Genomic DNA, 19,254 nt, shown 5'->3' with positions numbered 1-19,254 from the left:
CTGAGAGGCATGAATTTAGAAGTATTATATTAAACTGCATTTGCACTGAGGGCTTGTCTACACAAATGGTTCTCAACCTTTCCAGACTACTGTACCCCTTTCAGGAGTCTGATTGGTCTTGTGTACCCCCAAGTTTCATATCACTTAAAAAGTACTTGTTTACAAAATCAGACATAAAAATACAAGTGTCACAGCACACTCGTACTGAAAAATTGCTTACTTTCTCATGTTTACCATATAATAAAATTAATCGATTGGAATATAAATACTGTACTTACATTTCAGCATATAGTATATAGAGCAGTATAAACAAGTCATTGTCTGTATGAAATTTTAGTTTGTACTGACTTCTCTAGTGCTTTTTGTGTAGCCTGTTGTAAAACTAGACAAATATCTAGATGAGTTGATGTACCTCCTGGAAGACCTCTGCATATCCCCAAAGGTATTCATATCCCTGGTTGTGAACCACTGATCCAAACTACTGCTTAAGTCTATGTAACTTACATCATGCAGGGGTGTAAAAAAGCCACCCCCCTGAGTGATGCAAGTTACATCGACCTAAGCGCTGTCCACACTAGTGCTACGTTGGCAGAGGTGCTCTCTCGCCAACATAGCTTCCGCCTCTTGCTGAGGTGGAGTAATTATCCTGACGGGAGAGTGCTCTTCACCAGATGCACTACAGTGGTAGCGTAGACTAACCCTGAGTTTAAAATGCAAAGTAAAGGGGACTGGATGATTCAGGGGATTGTTAATGGAATACAGAGACTTCCATCTCTGAGGGCCTGTTCTGTTGCCCATGAAAGTAAACAGAAAGCCTCCTACAGCTTTGAATCAGCCCTAAGTCAACACTTGAAATCTAGCTCAAGTTCACATTGGCTAAAAGTCCTTACCATTTGTTGGCCTTTGTACTATGAACTGGTGGCATTACTGTAGCACCTAATGGACAAGTTTTCACCAAAATCCACCAATACAACTGATGTTTCTTGGCACCCTCACTGGCAGTCTCAGCAGAGAGGCCTGGGATTCAATGGACATGGAGCTGAGACAATTCTGTCAACTGCCGTGTTGGTCCCTCATGGGGAATGTCTGCCCTTCAAGCTGGAGGTATAAGTTCCAGCTCAAGGAGACACACCTGCCCTAGCTCTGATGAAGCTAGTACGCTAAGGATAGAGGGTAGCTGCCCCGAGTACATGCCTAGCATCTAAGATGGGTACATATGCAGGGAAGCTAGCCCCTACTGCCACCACAGCTACACTCTTTAGTGCGCTCGCTCAATCAGAGCTAGTGCGGGTACATCTCCTCAAGCTGGAATTCACACTTGCAGCTTGAAGTATAGATATGCCACTGCTGCCATCACATAAGTAATGAGAAACCTGTACAATAAGCCTAACATGCAGGGATTTGAACCAAAGTCCACGAAAGCAACTGGGACAGTAGTCTTTCCATTGATTCAATGGGCCTTGCATCTCTCTACCCAATGTGAGAGCTAGGTCATTGGGTAGAGAGAAGCAACTTCTAAATACAGTGTCACAAATAAAACAAACTTTCTTTCTATTTTCACATTCCATTGCCTATGGAGTTCTGCCCCCCGCCCGATTTGGTTCAATTTAACGTTAAATCCAATACATTCAGGCATCTGCCTGGGTTAGGTCTTCACACTAGAAATAGGTTTCTGTACAAAATATGCCGTTGGTATGATTGTTCATTTCTAAAACAGAGGCAGGTTGGCCCATAACGAGAGGCAGTTCTGCCATCTCCTTCACTTCTCCCAAAGTTATGCTCAGTCCTTCTTCTTTGTTTTTTAAATGGGAGAGGGTTTTCTTGATCAGCGTTCATTCATATTTTAAACATTGGAATAGAAAACGTTTCTCACTTTCAGTCTTTCCTCTGCTTTACTGATTATAAAGTCCTTGCTCTCTGTGTTTCCAGGGAATCTGGTCTCTCCCAGTTTCTATTTTCAGTTTATGATTGCTAAGGGCCTGATTCAAAGTCCATGGAAATCAATGGGAATCTTTCCATTAATCTCAGTGCGGTTTTGTTTCAAGCACTAAATCCCTATGTGGGCAAGGTCTCCCTGACTTTTGCGTCTTGCACTGTAGAATGATATTTTGTTAAAGGAATCAACAGTACGTCAACTTCTTAGTCCTGATCTGCCCTTCCAGGATGCTGTGCATTTTATTTTTAAGGGTTTGATTTAAGGGAATTTTGAGCATTATTTGTTTTTCAGTAGGATTGTTTGTATCATGGATCTTAGTGTCAAATGTTTTTTGGGTCTTGGTGCAAAGCTGCATAGGAGTGAAGCGTATAACGAATTTCAGGTGTAGGTTTTTTAGTGCTATATGATGAAGGGAACGGGTGGTGCTGTAATTGAGATGGTAATAGAAACCATTTTTAATTGTTCATTAATTAGAACATGGAATCCTTCTAGTTCCGCTCAGCAACCTTTGCTGGTAGAGTCCCAAAATGACCTAGGAGCACAAGTCCTTTTGGGTTTTCTCTTGTCTCTGTGCATTTTCCTAATGGCACTTATGCTCCTAAGTCTCTTGGACACTTTTGAAAAAATCCCACTCCCTCTGAATGTGTAGTGCTTGTTTGTAGAAATTCACGCTGTTCCTCCTAGAGCTTTGTCCTTTTTGGTACAATCTGCAGCTGATCCTCAGACTTCTCTTGTGTAACAGAATGAGTTGAATTATACTACTGAATAATTTTAGTGGTGTTTTTATCAATGGGTTGCATTTATCTCGTGGTTTCTTTATGGCGTAGAAGGCTCACAGAGCTTTTCCTTATACAGTAATACTTCTACAGCCAATTACAATACAGTAATTCATTTTATGCAATCAGCTAGAGCTTGCATCTCAGTATAGATTTGCTCCACACATAAAGAACCTGCATAATAGCACCAGTTGGAAAGAAGCCTATCATTACAGTTTGTTATCTCAGAGTTTTCTCTACAGCTTCAACAACAAATTAGGAAGGGATCTGTCATTAGCCACTATAGTTTTATCTGCAAATTCAACAAGAGTCCAAGTGACAGGAAAAGGTTGTCTGTCCTTTCTCAAGCTTTGTGAGCTTTTCCACTGCATAAACAGCCTGAACTTTAAGGGATCATTTTTCAGCAAGAGAGAGAGCTTCCACTTCATCCCGACATGCGGGAAAGGGGATCCTAATTACAGCTGGTATCAATAGCATAGGGATCATAAACCTTACCCAGTGTCTAAGAGAGATGAAAGTCTATCCACCAGTGAGAGTTTGGTTACTGCAAATTACTTCTTCCAGAGAGGTACTCATTCTGGGTATCACTGGGAACAAAGGCTTCCACATCAGAGACACCTTTATGGCTGCATAAAAACAACAGCTGCCTAAGAGGATGTGATACTCACAGCTGCAAGTATCGTGTGGGCTTATTGGTCTCCCATCTGCTTCTTTCAGGTCAAGAGTGCCCCTGGCTACTGGTACTAACTATGCACTTATGTTTTTAAGCGCACACAGAAGCAGACTCCTAGGCCACTGGCTCCTCCTATTTGCATGTCAGTCAATGATGCTGATAACCTTTCAGCCTATGAAATCAACCAGAAGAGAACATGCTTCTGTTGGCATCTTCATTTTTAATGGAAAAGAATCTTTGTATTCTGACTTCATACTGGGTCCTGTGAACAAGCAACATCCTCACCCTATTCTAGCACAGAAAAAACACACACTGGGTTAGAACTTGATTCTGCAGACACTTCCACACATGCTTAACTTTAAGCATAAAGCAAGTGAGCTTGGTGTAGCTCAAAAGCTTGTCACTCACTAACAGATGTTGGTCCAATAAAAGATATAACCTTACCTACCTTGTCTCTTTCATATCCTTGGACCAACATGGCTACAACACTGCATATAACTTTAAGCATGTGAGCAGTGGGGCGGCTTGTGCTTAACTTAGTGCCCAAATTCACCCTTTTCCTAGGCTGTTTTTGTTAACTGTTGAAATAACATAATAAGATTCAGCCTAAACACACCCCCACAGTCGAAGTGAGGAAGTTTCTGGGATTCCCCATCCTCTCTTTCTGTCCTGAACCAGTTTCCTCTGCCCACTCTCACTTCCCAGAGTGGACTTAATGAACTGAACTTTCCACAATGAGCCAGGAGCAATCAGTATTTTCAAACAGTCCCAATATGTGCTAAGACGGTGAGTTAATAGAACAACTATGCCTGCCTAGTCTACCTTGAGGCAACAAGAACTCTATGGCTAGCCTCATCTCTCAGATCTATTGAGAGGAGCTTTCCCATTGGACAAACTTTGGAAAAGAAGATCCTAAATATAAAACTTGATGAAGATGGTAAGTCAAATTCAGTCCTGGTGTAAGCAGATGCAGCTTCCAATGACATCAGCAGGAGTTGCACTGCATTACACTTGGACGGAATTTGGCCCTGTATTTCTAAGAAACCAGTTCTGTCCCTGCCCTTGTACGCATTTCCTTAATTCCTACTGACGACTGTGTTTCACTTTTGATCCATGTGCCAGACAATGCAATGCAAGCCCGCTACCTTACAAGCCTAACAAGGACTTTTATTGACTTGGACCCTCCTGCCTAGACGATGCATGGCCACCAATGAACAAAGAGGAAAAGGTCTCAGCTTCTCTCTTCACCATAGCAACCAAACACCTTATGCTCAACACTTTTCTGTTTCATAAGCTGGTTGCCATGGCAAATTACTTATGTCAGAGGGGAACAGGAAGCATTCTGTGTTCTCTAAAGAAAACAAAACAAATTCTTAAACTTTATTTCTTATTAGTTCACTTTTTGCCATGCTGCAAGTGACCCCTAAGCTCTGGGGAGAGCCAAGTCAGTGAAGTGGCCACAGTCTTCTAAATGTGTTAAAGGTACCCATGATTACTAAATCTGGTGCATCTGCAGGAGAGTTGGATTCAGGGAGCCTAAGTGGTGTACACTGAGGTGGGGAGGAGGGGGGAACCAATCTAAGTTACGCAACTTTAGCTACGTGAATAATGTAGCTGAAGTCAACGTATTTAGATCTACTTACCGCGGTGTCTTCACTGTGGTAAGTTGATGACTGATGCTCTCCCGTCGACTCTACCTGCACCTCTCGCCCTGGTGGAGTACCAGAGTCAACGGGAGAGTGCTCGGCGGTCGATTTATCGCGTCTAGACTAGACGCAATAAATTGACCCCCGCTGGATCGATCGCTGCCCGTCGATCCCGCGGGTAATGTAGACAAGCCATAAGTTTTCTGGGAAGAATAGCAGCAAAATGATATTGGGGAGTCCAGCATTTTCACCAGGGAGACCAGTTTTCTCAGTATCCTCCGGAGGAGGAAGTTCTGAAACCATGTGAGGCAAGAATCTGCACAGACATTAAGAATATAACATAAGAATGGCCACACTGGGTCAGACCAAAGGTCTATCTAGCCCAGAATCCTGTCTTCCAACAGTGGCCCTTGCCAGGTGCCCCAGAGGGAATGAACAGGTAATCATCAAGTGATCCATTCCCTGTCACCCATTCCTAGCGACATTCTCCTCTCCCCCCACCCCCGCAGATGCTCCAGGGAAGCCCTGATTTCAGTTACACAGAAGATGCTTATGCACACTATGAGAAGGGACCAAATGAACGTGTGGTAAGCAAAGGATGGAACCATGGAAATGAGCAGCAACGTTCTGCTACCTAAAACCACCAAAGCTAAGCAAAGTTACCCATGATGACCCACAGTGCACCTCAACCTTAAAATGTTCCAAGAAGACAGTAAAGGATTCAGTCCAGCTACTTGCAATCAAGATACAACTGGGACTGATAATTCTCCTCAGTGTCCAGGACAGGGGGCCAGGTTTTGATCTCCTTTACAACAGTGTAAAGTCAGCCTAACTCTATTAACTTCACTGGAATTACTCTGGATTTACATTGGTGTAACCAAGGGCAAAATCTGGACACACTCACACTTACATCCCTTTGATTCTAGCACGCTCTGGTGTTTGCTATGTCAGTGAGAAAGTTATCATGGAGAAACAACTTCTGTGATTAGCTGGAGGGGCGGGGCATGGGGGAAAGATAGTTCAGACTTCAACTTAGCTGATTCCTGGGTTTCTCTAGTGGAAATAGATACATCAGAGTACACCCTGCAGAATTATTTTGGATGATCTTCATCTATAATGGGACTTAAAAGACCATTTTTTTAATTGTACCCTGTGTGAAGGTTTCTCTGACACAGGGTGGAAATCATGCCAAAGTACCTCAGGATACATATGTGCCTGTTGGTAGAGAAGATCAGACCGGGGAGTTGTGGATCCTACAGCATAAGTGGCACTATTGCCTGAGCTAGAAGACCCACTCCTTATGACAAGAGGCTGATATCTTCTGTTTTTCCAGAGAACACATACACCATGGGCAGCAAAAATGTGAACGTCCCTACGCTGCCTGGCCAGAGTACCTCAATACCAGTGGGACCACTTGTAGGAGGGTGGTTGCATTCTCATTCTGTGCTTTCCCTCTTTCTTGCCACTGGCATAACCAGCATCCATTTTGGCAATTATGGTGGTTGCTTTGTAAAGTGAACGGTTATTGACGAGGAACAGGATTGAGGTGATCAAGGCAAAAAATTAACCATGAGTTGGTAATGATTTTCACTGACTGTAGACCAGCTTCGGGTGCAAGCCAGTGACCCTGAGATAGTGAAAGAACAGCTATCGCTGGTCTGCTGATACGGGCATTGTGCACTATGCTGTGCAGTGAGACAACAGATTTGAATCTACACTGGCAAAATTCAGGACCTGTAATTCACCACCAGGGCAGCTCCACTGTTGGCAGCAACTTTTGAAGCTGTACATCAGCTAGTGCACATGTGTTTTTACTAGGGCTGACAAGCAATTAAAAAAATTAATCGCAATTAATCGCATTGTTACTCAATAGGAGAATACCATTTATTTAAATATTTTTGGATGTTTTCTACATTTTCAAATATATTGATTTCAATTACAAACACAGACTATAAAGTGTACAGGGCTCACTTTGTTTATTTTTGATTACAAGTATTTGTACTGTTAAAAAAAAAGTATTTTTCAATTCACCTAATACAAGTACCGTAGTGCAATCTCTTTATCATGAAAGTTCTACACTTGTAAGTTTAATTATGTACAAAACCCCCCCCTGCATTAAAAAATAAAACAATGTAAAATTTTAGACCCTGCAAGTCCACTCAGTCCTACTTCTTGTTCAGCCAATAGCTCAGACAAATAAGTTTGTTTCCATTTGCAGGAGATAATGCTACCCGCTTCTTGTTTACAATGTCACCTGAAAGTGAGAACAGGCATTCACATGGCACTGTTGTAGCCAGTGTCGCAAGATATTTATGTGCCAGATGCTCTAAAGATTCATATGTCCCTTCATGCTTCAACCACCATTCCAGGGGACATGCGTCCATGCCAATGACAGGTTCTGCTTGATAACAATCCAAAGCAGTGCAGACTGACGCATGTTCATTTTCATTATTTGAGTCAGATGCAACCAGCAAAAGGTTGATTTTCTTTTTTGGTGGTTCGGGTTCTGTACTTTCCGCATTGGACTGTTGCACTTTTAAGATTTCTGAAAGCATGCTCCACATCTCGTCCCTCTCAGATTTTGGAAGGCACTTCAGATTCTTAAACCTTGGGTTGAGTGCTGTAGCGATCTTTAGAAATCTTACATTGGTACCTTCTTTGCATTTTGTCAAATCTGGAGTGAAAGTGTTCTTAAAATGAACTACATGTGCTGGGTCATCATGCGAGACTGCTATAACATGAAATACACAGCAGAATGCAGGTAAAGCAGAGCAGGGAACTTGCAGTTCTCTCCCAAGGAATTCAGTCACAAATTTAATTAACACATTTTTTTTTTAACGAGCATCATCAGCAATGGAAGCATGAAGGGCATAAGAACGTTTAGCGTATCTGGCACGTAAATATCTTGCAATGCCAGTTACAAAAGTGCCATACAAATGCCTGTCCTCACTTTCTGGTGACATTGTAAATAAGAAAGAAGGCAGCATTATCTCTTGTAAATGTAAACAAACTATTTGACTTAGCAATTGGCTGAACAAGAAGTAGGACTGAGTGGACTTGTAGGCTTTGACGTTTTACATTGTTTTGTTTTAGTGCAGTTATGTAACAAAAAAAAATCTACATTTGTAAGTTTCACTTTCACAACAAAGACTGCACTACAGTACTTGTATGAGGTGAACTGAAAAATACTATTTCTTGTGTTTATCATTTTTACCATACAAATATTTGTAATAAAAAAATACACTTTGATTTCAATTACAACACAGAATACAATATATATGAAAATGTAGAAAAACATCCAAACTATTTAATACATTTCAATTGGTATTCTATTGTTTAACAGTGCGATTAAAACTGATTAATCGCGATTAATTTTTTTGAGTAAATCGCATGAGTTAATTGATTAATTGACAGCCCTAGTTTTTACCTCTGTCTCATGCAGCCATAATCTGAGCAGGGACAGACAGGACAACACTAAAAATGCCCAAGCTTCGACCAGCAGAGCTCCACCACTAGTGAATTTTACATTCCATTTCCCCTAGAATAGGTGATGCCGTGCTACAGAGACTAGTGGAGCTGATATGTTAAAAAGGAGACAGTCTTTCTTCTATGACTGGCAGAAGCAGTGACTACTTCCTCTTTAGACTCTTGCTCTGGCATATTAATAAAACCAAGTGAATGCCAGGATGATAGAAGCCCTTGAGTTATACCTCCCTACTGCATACATAATCACGATGGTGGTCAGGAAGGATAGGAGGTATCCAAATGAATGGGTAGACTTTGGTGTTCTCTATCCACAGTGCAAGTTCTCTTTTCTTTGTGCTCATGGGAGCACGCTGAAATGCCCCCCATTTCTCCCCCCTCATATACTTTCATATCAGTAGGCCCCACGTCTGACCAGCCTATCCTTCCAGTCCTAAGAAGGACAGCACTATACCTCATCTTCAGGTAGCCAGTGCCACTGCAGGTTTGGCTGGAAAGGTTTCTAGAGAGCTGCATACCCTGCCCTCTGCAGTCTAGGGCTCTTCCAGTGGGGTTGCTCATCAGCGAGAGCACCTCTTCTTGGCCAGACATGGTACAGCAGTCTCTCCAACTCTGGCCCCCTCTGTCAACTGTCCCTCCAAGCCTGTGGTGGTTTGCCCCTTCTCACAACTCAGCCTTCCATCCAGGTACTTATAGTCTCTGTCCCTTCCCGAGTAGTAAGGAGTCCAACAAAGAAGAAGTCTAATGACCTTACGCCAGGTTTTCAGCCCCACCCTGTATTCAATAGTTCTTGTCCCCTTGCATCAGGGGGGCTTTTACATCTTTTTTCCAGGTAGCTGGCAGGGAGAGCCTCCTGCCGTCCTCTGGGTTCCAACCCAGGCACCCTGTTTGAAGCAGCTTAGCCTGTTTCTTCAGACTCATTGCTGCTTCCCTGGGCCACTTCCTACCTTCATATGCCTCCCAGCCCCTTTCAGAGAGAAACTCATTCTAGTGCTTTGTCCCTGGAGGGTCCAGCCACTTCCTCCCAGCTTACACTTGATTCAAAGCCATCCCCTTCTACCTGGTCCATAAGCTTTTATCCCAGCTCTTGATGGTCCACCAGTTAGCTGCAGCTGAGGAGGTATTTATTCTGTCTCTTAACCACTTAGTGACTGTGGCAGGATAAGGGTATATACCTCATTATAGTTCTACATAGAATGTGCAAACTGCATCTGATATCTGCTTGATGGCTAGTGAGGTTTCAGACCAGTTCATATTAGTGGACAGGCATTCACATCATAGAAACCGCCATGAAGGCACCTTTGTTGGTAGTTTCACTGTGGCCAGGTCTACACTATTACTCCTGGGGGAATTTTGCATCATTGCGCATATGCAGAATTCATGGCCCCCGGAGATTTCTTTGCTTACCTGCAGAAAATGACTTCTAATGGGGAAGTAAAGAGAAGCCACAAAAAGTGGTCATACGCCCACTTTCTGGTAGTGCAGACAGGTTGGTTTGGGCATCCAGAGCAGCTGGTAGAGACATAAATCACCACCTGGGATGCAGGGGAGGGGGGGGGGGCTGGGTAGTCATGTCCTCTGTCCCTCTTGCTAGCTATTGCAGCACGCTCAGCGTGGAGGGGCAAAGTTTGGGGGGTATTTCTGAAGGGGTAGGCATGGGGCAGGCTCTGTTGCCTCAGGCAGAGGAGAATGTAGCAGCCTGCCTGCTTAGTGAATTGTTCCCATTGTTGTTAGTGAATTCCCCCAGGAGTAGAAAATAGGTATAACACTTTAAAGGCTCCTTTACATTGCCAGAGTGGTGTAAAGGAGCCTTATTGTAAAGGACAGTGTGGCTGCATAAATGCTTATGGTGCTTTAGTGATTAAAACGGGTCTACATTTTTGGGCTGAAAAAATTTCCTGTCAAAATGTGCTCCATGAATGGTCTGCTACTGACCTTTTTGGAAATGGTCAGTAGCCAGTATAAAGGCGAGTTTGAGTCCCCAGCCCTCACTTGCTCTTCAGGTGCCTATGATGTAACACTGAGCATATGACTGCATGTATTTGTTGACTAATAACTAGAAGTAAAGGGTGAATACTAGCTACATTACTATTAGACAGAGGGGGTTTGGTGATTTCCTCCAATGCTCCCCACTCCCATTCTTCATCCTTTGTATTGTAGTTTAAACTTACATCTGTATAACCCCGTTGTGAAAAATCCACACCCCTGAGCAACACTTATACTGACCCAACCCCTGGTGTAGGGAGCGCTATGGTTCTCCCTCCCATCAACATAGCTACCGCCTCTCACAGAGGTGGATTAACTATGCCAACGGGAGAAGCTCTCCTGTTGGTTTAGGAGCATCTTCACTGAAGCACTGCGGCAGTGTTTTAAGCGTCCCTTTCCCTGTGACTGGAGAAGCCCAGGAGCGTCCTAGCACAGGGACTGAACGACCCTAACTGGCACAGCAGTGTGGGAGTTGCCCAGGTCCTTTATGTTCTGTGGCTAAACAAAAGACTCCATCCTCCAGGGTCATCAAATAGGCCAGCACCTCTCACCACCACTAAATCCAAGTTACAAGGAAGTGAGAGAGGCTGGCAAGGCAGGATGCCTTGTTGCTGCGAATATAAAAGGCCAGATCCTCAGCTGGTGTAAATCAGCACAGCTCCACTGAAGTCCACGGAGCTAGGCTGCTTTCCGGCTCCTGAGGATATAGCCCCAAATGTCTGTTTTTATTTAAAAAAATAAAGAGAGAGAGAGGTGGGAGGAGACCAAGACTTATTAAACAACGTCTCGGGGTCTGTCTGGACCATTCGGGTTATCAGCCAGAAGCGCGGTTCTAACTCACCATTAGCGGCTCAAGTTCTTAGTGCACCAGGCTGCAACCAAACAACCCTCCCCACGTCTCGCTCCTCCACCGGCCGGCACCACGGCTTGAGCGAGGCGCTGAAAATAAGGGCTGAGCAGCAAGCCCCCTTCGGCGGCGGCGGCGGCGGCGGCGCCTCCCCCCGGCCCAGCGCCCCGGCGGAGGGAAAGGGAGGCGCCTTTAGCGTCGGTGACTGACGCGGCCCGCAGCCCACCAGGAGGGCGGAGGAGCCGGGGCGGGGGGCCCGGGGGCCCGGGCTGGCGGGCGCCGAGCGCCTATCAGCGGCGGCGGGAGGCGGTGAGTGACTGGTGGGCGGGGAGCGGAGCCTGGGCGTGTGCCGCTCGCCGCTGCCGGGGCTCGCCGAGCCGCCGCTGGTGCACGCACCCCCCCCCGTACATTGTCCGAGCGAGCCGCCGCCGCCGCCGCGGCCAGAGAGCGCCCCAGGGCTCGGTGCCAATGCGGGCTGGGCGCTGCCAGCCGGGGGCTTCTCCACCACCCCGGTGGAAAGTTCACCTTCGCCTGGGCCCGCCGCTCCATTGATCCAGAGCGGCCGCCGCCGGGCAGGGAGGCAGGATCTGCGGCTCTGGCCGGGAGGGGGGATTTTTTTTTTTTTTTTTGGCCTTTTCCCTCCAAACTTTGTGCGCGCGCCTCCCGCAGAAGCCCCCCCCCCACCGCCACCAGCGCACCCGCATCTCCGCTGAGGATTTGCCTCTCTGCCGCGCAAGGATAAGCCGCCCGGGCGGGGGTGAGCGCTGGTAAGTGCCCCCGTCTCCTGCGCCGTGCGGGGCTTGGAGGTGGCGGTGCAGCCCCGGGAGTTGTTTTTGCAGGTGGTTTCCAAAGTGCGGGCGGCGGCGGCGGGGGAGGGGGAGGGTGATGGTTCTCTGCCTGTGCGACCCCCCCGCTCCCACGCAACCCCCCGGGAATGCTCCGGGCGGCGGGCGTGCAGCGGGCACTGCAGTGGCAGGGGCAGCGTGTCCCAGGGAGCATGTGTGCGCGGTAAGGACTGGTGGCGGCAACCGGGCATTGCAGAGCAGAGCTGGCTTTGCTGAGCAGGAGGCGGCGGCGGCTGCTGGGGGGGTCGCTCGCGGGAGCCCCGTCGATCCTGCACCAGCTGGGATACTCGGCTCCAGAGTGAGCTGGGAAGGTCAACCCACCCCTCTTGGGAGTCGGAAAGCGGGTGCCTTTGAGAGAAAGAGTGTGTGTGTGTGTGGGGGGGTGTCCGTGTGTGCCTGCCGGGATGCATCAGTTGGGAGGGAGCGCTTGTATAGGGAGGAGGACGGGGGGCTATGCTTGTGAGAGGGCAGCAGCAGTGGGAGGGGTTACGTCTGTTAGGGGAGAAGGGAGACAACAATGGGTGCGTCTGGGTTGGGGTGGAGGAGTAGCTTTGGTCTTGGATGTGTCCGCCGCTGCACCGTGGTGGAAGAAGGTAGTGAGGGGAGAGGGGGTAGCCACCTGTTGGTGTTTGTGGGGGGTGGCTGCAGTTTTTCTTCCCATGATTCTCTGAGCATTTGCAAATTTGTTGCTCCTCCATCCTCCAAAGGCTTTCACTCTTCCTCTTGATTTTTAGACCTTCTTGTTTTGTGAAAATCAGGCCCCAGCAGCCTGCTCCGGAGGCCACTGCGGTGGTTCTCATACCTCCAGATTTAAAAGCCTCTGCGTTAGCAGAAGGAGATGGTGGCATTCACGTATGTGTCTAGGTTGTTTGGCAATGGTATAGATTTCTCCTTCTGTATGTCCCAGCCCAGCTGCCCTCTCTCAGCTGGGGCACTCCACATCCCCCTGCTGCACCTTTTGCACCTGGGAGCCAGTGGCAATAGGATCTCAAGGCAGCTGCTGATGACTTCTGCTCTTTCTTCCTCTCCACTTCTTTTCCCTCCCCAAAATGTGACAGGGCTTCCAAACAGGAAAGGAAGGGAGAGGAGAGAATCACCTGCTGGCCTGCCCTCCCAGTCTTACAATGACTCTGCTTTCTGTAAACACTTCCTGCCAGTCCAGAAAACATGGGGAAATAAATGGGAGGGGCCCTGCATCCTTCAGGAGAATACCACAGCCTGCTGTCACATTTCCCTTGCCTGTTTTTTTTCCTGCCTCTCTCGTTTTTCATCTTTCCTAGATCCCTTGGTATCGCTATACTGATGCCTACAGTGATATCACTGTCGACAGAAGCTTTAGGGCGTGGTCTATGTCGATAGCACAGCAAGACTTCTAATAGCTGAGCCTGGGTGGCCACTGTTCTTTCAGTCGTCATGTGCCATTGAATCGGTGCAGTAATAATAACGCCTCTGAGTGCCTTTCATTCCAGAGGGTCCCGCAACCCGTTACAAGGCAGGGGCTAAAGCAGAAATACAGGGGGGTGGGGGGCTGAAGAGAGGAGTCTCTCTAGGATCCTTCCTCCTTCCAGGGTGTGTCTTGCTTTCTAGTCTCAAGCATTATACCACGGCCACACACAGGTAGAGGAGGGATGGACACAGCTCCCAGAGCAGCGTCACTTGAGAATGATGTCAGGGAAACTCTTTATCCCTTCTGTAGCTCCAGGGTGAGGCTTGCTGTCTCTGCAGTTGGAAAGCCAAATGGAAGTCTGAGCTGGGATTAACAGACTCTGTGTGGCTGATGGTCAGCTCTTGAAATGCCTTGTACAACGTTGTACATCACAGTGGGGCGCACACAGGGGTACTGAGGCTGAGAGTTTCAAAGAAGCCTAAGGGAATTAGGTGCTGAACTCTTAGACCTGGCTTACACTCAGTTATCCTAGTTTAACTACAGGTGTGCTTTTAAACTGACTTAAACAGGTGCAAACACTTGAGTGGATACACTCTTTGCATTGGGCCGAGCTTGTCTTATATTAATTGAGCTTGCATTGGTAAATTTTACAGGTGTGAGTAAAATCGATAAAACCTGTTTTAAACAGATAGAAGCATGTCCACAAGGGGTCTGCCCTGGCATAAATAAAGAGTTATTAAAGGAGTCTGAGGCCCCTTTGAAAACCCCAGCCTAAATGCACAAAATAAGCAAGAAAATTACAGGTCCAAGGGGGGACTGGCTGGCTCCAGGGGTTGGTGTTGAGAGACACATCCTTTATATGTTTAAGACCTTGTCTACACAGGGGTTTTAGCCAATGATGTTGCACTGCTTCAACATCCCCACCTGGCAGAGATGCATTGTACTTGCATAAACAGTGACTTGCATTGGTGCAGCATATGAGGTCATAGAGTTTAAGGCCAGAAGGGAACATTAGATCATCTAGTCTGACCTGTATACCACAGGCTACCAGCACCCACTGAAACTAGACCAAAGCATTACAGTCCATAGGACACTAGACTATTATGCGCCACAGGCAGAGAATAGGAGGAACTGAGGTGGCCAGTGCCTGAGGCCTCTACAATGGCAGGGAATTGACTGAGAGAGAGACCCAGTTAATCCTGGCAAATGATCTGCACCCTATACTACAGGGGAAGTGGGGGGGAAAAGACCCCCTAAAGTCATTGCCAGTCTGACCTGGGGGGACATTCCTTCCTGACTCCATATACGGCAATGAGTTAGACCCTGAGCATGTCAGCAAGAACCAGCCCATTAAGCAGGTGACCAAGGGAATACTCAATACCACTCCAGAGTCCTGGCCCATCCAGTCGAATGTGCCATCTCTTGATGAAGCCATCTCTGATGCCTCAGAGGAAGGAGACCAAACTGCTGCCTACTTCCAAGAATACACGGGGCAGGGCAAACCCCTTCCTGACCAGGGTGGATTGATTTAACTCACCAAGTGGAAAGTCTCGATTTAAATTATCAATTTTAATCAACTTTTCCATTTGGATTTCATTTATGTTCTAAAGAAAAATTCATTCTCATTGGTGGATATCACTATTAAAACTTTGATTTACAACTAAATAGATCCTTTACACTAGATTTGGTACATCTTTTTGCTATCCAGAGAGGTACACTATAACTATGCTTATTTAAGCAAGTGTGTACCTTAATATTTTCAGATTCTTCATTGTACATTTTTAGTAAGTTAGAAAATGGTGAATATGTTGCTTATTTACTAGATCATTAACTTTTTGCTCGTGATTTGTGTAGAGCTGCATTAGGATGGTCAGTGGAATTTAATTGCACACAAAACAGCATATAAAATTTATTTCTATTAAAACAACCTTAAATGTTTTGAATACATAAACTTCTGTTATGAAAATGTTTCACATTTACAGCTTTTTTATTAAACAGAGGGATTGACTGTTGTCAGTGGATTAAATTGATCATTCCAGGTCAGCCTGGGAAAATTTTCAAATATGCCTACGTGAAAGTGACTGAAGCTTAAATTCCTACTGCCCTACATCTCTTGAAAATGAGTTTCCCAAGATACTTAGGCTGTCCTTCAAACTTTAAAACTAGTAGATCTCATCCGCTCCCTCCTTTGTCTTCATAGACTGGAAGAGAGAGACAAATTTTCCTTTTTCAACTGAATCAATTTCTCAACTTTGAATGAATTAGTCCAAATGAAGAAAATATTTTTCTGTGCCTGCAGAGGAAGCTACTGCTGTCAAAAGCTGGTTTAGCACTTCAAGAAACTCTGGTTCCAGGTGCTTAGCTAATAACTTCCACCAGTTCAATGGTGTGACTTTCTTTAAAACGTCAGCAAGCATGACATGCACTACTTGACTGTTTCCCCTCCAGCCCTGACATTTATTTTGGTTGGTGATTTGGTGCCCGTGTCTTAGCAGCAGCATCTTCAGCAGTTAGACATCTACCCTGATACTTTGGGTTGAGAATATTGGCAAGAAAATGAAGTGCTGTAAAGTTCTCGATCCATTTGCTGCTTGCTATTTAACTTTGTTGCTGGGTAGTTTTTTCTCCGGTATCTCTTGAACTTCTTTCCAGATTTAAAAGCATCCCAGCAATACAGCAGCAGTCTTTCTGCAGTTTGTCCAAGGCTATGGAAATATGCTGAAACCTATCTTCTATTTAATCCTGACCCTGGCAGGTGACTGGGTGAACCATCAATCAGGAGGGACTGTCAGGGTTGTCGAGCCCTGCCCCCACCATCACAAACAATCCCATAATACTAATCCACTCATAAATATGTCCCACTCTCTTGAAACTCATTAAGTTGAGTCAGCAGGTCCAATCTAGTCTGGGTCAATGGTAAATAACCAGTCTGATGGCTTTTCATTGGTCTAGTTATCTTCGGTACTTATATAGTCCCCATTACTGCAGTGCCTCACTGTCTTTAATGTATTTATCCTCACAGCCTCTCTGTTATCCCTGTTTTACAAGTAGGGAACTGAGACAGAGTGGCTAAGGCCCAAATCCTCAAAGGTATTTTGGCTCCTAATTTCCACTGAAATACCTTAGCTCTCTAAATCTGAACCTAAGTGATATGCTCAAGGTCACACACTAAGTCTTTGGTGGATCAGGAACTTGAAGTGCAGTCTCTCCCAGGTCCAAGGGCTACTGCCTTTAATCACTAGACCGTCCTTCCCCTCTGTTCATCAAAGATCTTCTCCATCCTGTTCCTAAAAGACAAACTTTTCTATGGCAGAAGCACCAGCACAACTGTGGCTAATTGGTACCCTTGTTCACAGTTTTATTAGAGAGGCCAAGGATTGGCTGGGCCTGGATAATGAATTTCCTTTTCCTAGAGGAAGTCCCTCCATGTCAGGGCTGAGTCACGTTTGTGCGGCACCCGCCATTGTGGCACATATCAGCAGGAAACGCACTTTGTTTTTAAAAGTGAAAGATGAAAGGAAAATCTCCTTTTAAAAAAAAAAAAACCCCGCTTTTAAATTAGCAATAATTACCTAAGTGCAGGGCATCTCTGGACTGCTAATGATCAGACAGGGCTTAGGACCCAAAGTGAACTCTTCTAGCTGGCATCCGGTCCCCAGAAATGCCCTGAGCTTGGTTCTTCAATCCTTAGCTATGGTAAATTTTTGATATTACATAGTAATAACATGAACAGCATTTGATAGCCTAACATGCTGGCAAATTGCAAAGTGCCAATTTCCCAGACTGGTGCCTTATCACTTTGAAAGGGATCTACTCTATTGTACTCTGTGATTGCGTATAAAGAGGGACGTCATCGGCTTATTATATTAGTTCTCCAAAGGAGGTCTGGAAAAAGCTAATAGTGTGTGCATCAATTTCCATATATTTTCATCTTTCTTCTAAAAAATTACATTTCTACCATTATAGTTGCACAGATAATCATACAAATATGAACTGATGCAGTGCTGGCTTCCTAAGTCTGCAGGCAGACAACTCCAGTGCCTCTTCTGCTGCTTATGCAGACGGAAGACATTGCACTGGTTCATGCCCAATTCTTCTTTGAATACTTGCAAGGACTAGAACCTTAATTGCATGTACCCAAGAAAGCTTCCAGCTTGTCTTATGCAGGTATATGTTTCAGATCCTGGAGATACTACGTTATCCTGACCATAGTAAGGTGGGACTGTAGGGTTGGTTCATTCTTTGCTGATGATGAAGATGGTGGCTATGGGCATGGCAAAATAACTTTACTGTTCTTAGTATCACTGTAGTTAGTATCTTGAGATCTATGGTCATACATGTTATGCGTGTTCCTTGAGACAGATGGCAGCAGAAGGCACATGGTTTCTGTAGTGCATGGGATCCTGCATGCCATTCCCCATGGTGAAATGGATAAATGCCTGATGTCTACGTGGCCCATTCTACTCTAGTGATGTCTTATGCACTTGACTGTAGAATTCCACACCTTTCCAAATTAAAGCTGAACATGGGGGAATGCCTTACTTGTAGCAACCAGTACAGTCACGCTAAACTGTTTGAAGAAACCAGCTTCATCATTGCGTGGTTCTTGTGTAGGTCTATGGGGGAAGGAAGGAGGGCCATCTAGGACTTATCCCTCTGCCATCCTAGAGGGGCCAGTGGTCAGGGCTTGAAAAGAACGACCAGATACTTACTAGCCAGGGTAAAAAATAACTGCAACCTACAGTTGAAAGGAACAAGAGTTATGTATTACACTGTATCAACTGTATCCTATTGTCATGCGTCTTTCTACTTAATGTTTTAAAATGTAAACTTGCAACCATGTCTCATCAAATACCGACAAAAAAAATCAGAGTATATTTGAATTCCACCTGCATTATTTTAATCTGATAACTAATATACAGCTGATCGGATTCCACAGAGTATTATTTGAATACATTATTTGACAAATGCTGATAAACTTAATCAAATGAATTATTTGCTTAGTGCTGTTTAACCGTCCTGCCTTGCTATATTTCTCTTGGTTGTTTTTTTAGACCTTCGTTCTCTTCCTGTCTTCATTCCACTTGTTTGTATAGTAAACTGCAGTGTATCTTTTCCTGAGCTATCTTCACTGTCTTTTTTTCTTCCTTTCTTCCCCTATCCCTCCATTGTTCTTAACATCTTCCCATATATCTTCTTTCCTTTTTTTCTTCTCCTAAAACCTTTCTCTGTCTTTCTAAATTATCCCATTATTCCCACTCTTTCCCTATTCCCTCAGAGGAATTGCAAACAATATCAAATGCCTCACGGCCAGATTAACTAAATCTACTAATTGCATATGAATATGAAACCTGGGAATGACCACCGGGGCAATGCTACTCCATCTTTCTCTTGGTTTTCTGGCTGTTGCAAGTAGGGTGTTTCTGCAGTTCGATGTCTCTTTCAGCATTCATATTTGATTGGAGATAAATTATATTGGAATTGGATACTTGAAAAAGTTCAGAAAAGGGCAACAACAATGATTAGGGGTATGGAACAGCTTCCGTATGAGGAGAGATTAATAAGACTGGGACTTTTCAGCTTGGACTAAAGGGTGACATGATTGAGGTCTATAAAATCATGACTGGTGTGGAGAAAGTACATAAGGAAGTGTTATTTATTCCTTCTTCTAATAC

General features: G+C 45.2%; 2 protein-coding genes across 8 annotated transcripts in view; one reads left to right on the top strand and one right to left on the bottom strand.

Moving 5' to 3' along the window:
- The window catches only part of LRRC56 (leucine rich repeat containing 56), a 135,345-nt gene extending 123,796 nt beyond the window's left edge, over positions 1-11,549 (bottom strand). Inside the window, exon 1 of the mRNA XM_073347101.2 lies at positions 11,342-11,549. The gene's annotated coding sequence lies outside the window, so the exon portion shown is untranslated. The remainder of the gene's footprint in view (positions 1-11,341) is intronic.
- An 83-nt stretch (positions 11,550-11,632) lies between these two features.
- HRAS (HRas proto-oncogene, GTPase) overlaps positions 11,633-19,254 on the top strand; it is a 72,771-nt gene continuing 65,149 nt past the window's right edge. For 2 of the 7 annotated variants that reach the window (XM_073347114.2, XM_073347112.2), the window contains exon 1: positions 11,669-12,114. The gene's annotated coding sequence lies outside the window, so the exon portion shown is untranslated. The other 5 variants (XM_073347111.2, XM_073347109.2, XM_073347110.2 and 2 more) reach the window with 4 other exon arrangements.

Source organism: Lepidochelys kempii, chromosome 6 (genome assembly GCF_965140285.1).
Source record: "Lepidochelys kempii isolate rLepKem1 chromosome 6, rLepKem1.hap1, whole genome shotgun sequence".
In the NCBI taxonomy this organism is placed as follows: domain Eukaryota; kingdom Metazoa; phylum Chordata; order Testudines; family Cheloniidae; genus Lepidochelys; species Lepidochelys kempii.
This window is presented reverse-complemented; position numbering and strand designations above follow the sequence as displayed.